The following is a 4,492-nucleotide window of genomic DNA, read 5'->3' as shown; positions in this document are numbered from 1 at the left end:
AGTCTTGGTGCTATAGGTAGGATCTACCTCCAACATTAATCAATACTAAATATGTAATCTTCTGTTCACCAATAATAGAAAGGGAATATTATATAAGTGAAGATTTATGGTCAGTTTATTAAGTTTAATGATGAATATTATCAGAAGACTATTTTCCTTAAATTTATTTTTCTCTTAGCAAAAAAAAAATAATGTAAAATAAAACCCCTCTTAGCATAGCCACAGATGCTGTGGCTGTCCAGCCTCTCTGGAGATGGAGACAGTCCATCCCTCTGTGGAGTCACTTCCCACGCATGCAGGATTGTAGTCTGCATCATCTTCAGCGTTCTCCACCTCCAAGTCACCCATTTCCTGGGACAAAGACTCATCTACTTCCTCATTGTTTCCAGCATCCTCCGAGAACTGAATATCAGATGTGTCAAGATTATGACCTGTTTCAAACAACTGTTTGCCACTCAATTTATTTTTTCCTGCCTATTGTTCTTTCATTTATTTCTTTTCAATTGCCAAGAGTTCTGCACCATACTTGGCTTTGCAACATAAGAAATTCTCAGTTGTAACAGGAGTCCTGTGAAGTGATTGCTTCTGTGTTTTTTCTTTTAGATTTTTTTCTTTTTCTTGTCTCATCTTTACCTGATTTATTATTTCATTTGAATTGTATTGCACCACTATCACTAAAGATCATGACCACACCAAGATTTTCTTCAGCCTGCAATGCTACTAATTTAAAATATCTGTGACATCATTATCTTCTAGATTTTCCTGGCAGAATATTTCATAAAGAGGAACTTCATCCGGGTGTTTTTCACTGTATGTAAAGTTGAGGGTATCCTGAACAGTTTCATCATTTTTTCTAGCCTCAGATGTCACAGAAATGATGAAGCTGGTTGGATTTTCCAATAATTTTGTGAAAGAGTCAGGATACATGGCCCCCAGAGCCTCCAGCTCATTTCACTGCCCCTCACTGTAGTCTGTCATTGTGGCCCTGGCTGCTTTCCTATGTATTACACTGATACTTAGGCAGCACACTACCACAGAGTCCTGAGGCTTTGTTATATAACTTTAGACCTTGCTACTATAGTTAAAGGTACAAAATTAAGAGTTAACAGTTTGTCAGTTTGTAGACCGAGCTTGGTAATAGTGTTATTGCTAACTGTACTATTTTAGCCAGGATGCCATACCTCATGTAGTAAGTTGGTTTTCCTTGTAGGGCAACATTCTGATTATCTGGAATCATAATCATCACCACAGTCAGTATCAAATGACTGGTTGCTGAGCCAAATAGAACTTTTCATCCCTAATAGGGATGGTAGGATCTTGGGGCAGACAAAATGACCAAGCAACAGCTACATCTAAAAGACATCTCTGAGGAATAGATGTTTCCATGTTTCCGGAGGAAGTCTTGATACTACTGGTAAGCCATCTGGTACAACAGACTTACAGGCCTCAACATGAAAACAAATTTTAAAAAATAGAAAATGACAGGATGCAGAAGCAAATTACAATCCCAGATCTCCAGTGCAGCAAATATAAATCTAGGGGATGATGAGATAGAGGAAACAAAAGCCACTCACCTGGATTTTCTGAAATGATAGCAGCAGAAGTAAAAAAAAAAAAAAAAATGAATGAAGCAATAGGAAAAATAATGAAATAAATAATATCTCAGCTAAATAAAGAAATGAGAACCATAATGAAGGAATTGCTCAGTGAATGAATAGAAATAAAAAAGTAGATGCTCTTAAGAGAATGATGAAAATCATGAATGCCTAATATAGGAAAAAATTAAATCCATGAAACAGATTAAAACATATACCTAAGAAATTAATAATTCCATTGAAAAGTTGCAAAGCTGAATGAATGGAAGTACAGACAAAATATCAGACCTAGAAGGCAAGAGTGCAATTACTGATCATGAAAGAAATGATCTGTTAAAAAAAAAAAGCAAGAGACCATGAAAAATCAATCCAACAACTGCAAGACGATGCAAAGAACAACAACATAATATTTACTGGAAACAATGAAAATAGCAAGAATCAGTGAAACCTGCATAAAAAGACTGGCACAGAAATACTGGCAGAAAACATCCCAAGCATGAAAACCAAATTTGACATACTGATAAGTGAAGCATACAATCACAAACAAAACAGATATACACCAAGACATATCATAATCAAGATTCCAGAAATTGAGCACAACAGACTATTAAGAGCTATTAGAGCAAACAAACAAATCACCTATGTAGGAAATCCCTTCAGAATCACACTAGACTTTTTACCACAAACCCTTAAGTAAAGGATAACTTGCAGTAAAGTATTTAAAATCCTGAAAGAAAACCAAGATTGCAGTACCTTCAAAACTATCTTTCAGAATCAATGGAGAGATAAGATACTTCTACAAAAAGAACAGATGAAGAAATTTGTGACCACCAAACGAGCTTCAAAAATGTTCTGAAGGGTGTTTTAGAAAGAGATAACAAACTCCACCATTTCATGAACACCAATAGAAATAAGCTACCATACAGGACAAGCAATTAAACAGAGACAAAAGACAGGGAAGCAACAAAATGAAAATAACATGAAAAAGATAAGCTAATACAGGGCAACCAATTCAGGAACCCTCTGTCTCTGTCTCAGAAAGAAGCTTTCTTTTTCTCAGTAAATATATTCTGCTCTTAACCTTCATTGTTCATAAAATTCATTCTTTGATTTTAGAGAACATGAACTCATACTGGTCATATCGTAGGTTGCGAGTTTCGTTCCCTGTATCAATATGTGTATATGTATAAAACTTTTATCAACAATTTTCAGAAGTGCACTAAATGAACAAAGAGACTCCCAGAAGCCCCTACAAAACTGCCATGGGGAACAGCAAGGGTGAAGCGTGTGCAGAGCCATCATACACTGTGCACTCCTGGACTCCTGTTATGATGGCACACTCTGAGATCTGAAAGTGGCATTATCCCACAAATGTGCTCAAAAGCTCCTGATCTTTTTTTCTTTGTATGATTCAGTGAAGATAAGTTCAGCCAACCAGTCTTTAAGCTGTGTGTTTTCTAAGCTTTGTTACTTACTAATGAATCCATTGAAAATATTCCTATCTGTTACAGAGTTTCTCATCTACAGCATTTTTTATTTTAAAAAGAATAAATCAAACGAAACAAAACAGAATAAAGCTAATCTGAACAGAAGAATGAGAATGAAACAGGATTTCCAAAGAAAATAGGAAATCAACAATTGGTACCAGTAAGTCTCTTGTTTGCTTCAAAATAGCTGTCCCTGCCATTATTTGATAATAAAAACAAACAAAACAAAATAGCACAAAGCCAATCAAAACAAAAGAATGAAAGCACTGGCCATTTCTTTCCTACTCGACCGCCCATTTCACACTTCTGAAACAAGGGAAAGGATGCCATGAATCACTTGACCTAAGAAGTGTCTCATGGTGATGTCAGAGGATGTAGTAAAGCAGCCAGCAAGTTACAAAGCTCAGCTCCATCAAGTAGAAGCTTCATTATCTGGAAATGAAGAAAATGAAGATTTGCTAAAATTGAAGAAAGATTTACTAAAAGTTATAGAATTAACCAAAGTACTGTCGATTCCAACTTAAGAAACTCTTACAAGTTCAGATAGTTTTGCTTATACTTAGCCCACTCATTCATGAAAGACAGGAGACAAGTGTACGGCAATTGGAGTGAAGATGGACAGTGTTATGAAGCAGAGATTGAGAAGAGAGATGAAGAAAATGGCACCATTGCAATCATCTTTGCTGGTTATGGCAATGCTGAAGTTATTCTTCTGTTGAACCTCAAGTCTGTAGAAGAAGGAAAAAAGGCAGTGGAGGATAGTGGTACCAAACCCAGGTGTAAAAAAGAAATGATTTCCCAACAGCATGAATATGAAAAGAATAAAGGTTTGAAGAATGCACAAAGAATAAAAGAACTTGAGTAGGAAAGAGAAAATCAGAAGGTGAAATGGCAGCAATTTAATAGCAAAGCCTATTCCCTAAAAATAAAAAAAAAGGCCTGGTAACGAGGAGTATTTTTGCTTCACCTGATAGTGTAATGATCAAAGATGGAGTAGGAACTTGTAGAACTGCTGATAAACCTGTGACACAGTGTCAACCATATTTTGAAATATCATGTCCTGCATTTGATGTTTCAATAATCAGAAAAATTGTTGTATTTCATCTCTGCAGTACTTTACATTTCCCTTTTTATCCTTATATTTTTCTGAAAGTAAATTATTTGCTAGGAGAGTAAAGAAGATACCATTGTTGTCATTGTTTGACTTCAATAGAATGAAACTTGAAGAAACTGCATTTGATAAACTGTTATTCATTTAACTTTGCATTACTACTACCATAGTTCCCTCAGAATTTATTGAGTAAGGTAACTTTTGTAGATCGAATGTACTTCATTTGGAACTTAGATGAATTGTTGCTAGCTATTGACAAGGTAAACAACAAGATAGGTTATTTGATAATGGCAAAGCTT

At 35.4% G+C, this 4,492-nt stretch overlaps 2 pseudogenes; one reads left to right on the top strand and one right to left on the bottom strand.

Annotated features, from left to right (window-relative positions):
* Nucleotides 1-210: 210 nt before the first annotated feature.
* On the bottom strand, nt 211-978 carry LOC100731518 (RWD domain-containing protein 1-like; annotated as a pseudogene).
* Nucleotides 979-3,444: 2,466 nt separating this feature from the next.
* Nucleotides 3,445-4,163, top strand: LOC100731793 (survival of motor neuron-related-splicing factor 30-like; annotated as a pseudogene).
* Nucleotides 4,164-4,492: the final 329 nt, after the last annotated feature.

Source organism: Cavia porcellus, unplaced genomic scaffold (assembly GCF_034190915.1).
Source record: "Cavia porcellus strain 051 isolate PalLab524CR breed Dunkin Hartley unplaced genomic scaffold, mCavPor4.1 scaffold_3, whole genome shotgun sequence".
In the NCBI taxonomy this organism is placed as follows: domain Eukaryota; kingdom Metazoa; phylum Chordata; class Mammalia; order Rodentia; family Caviidae; genus Cavia; species Cavia porcellus.
The sequence above is the reverse complement of the archived record's forward strand: the minus strand, read 5'-3'. Positions and strand labels throughout refer to the sequence as shown.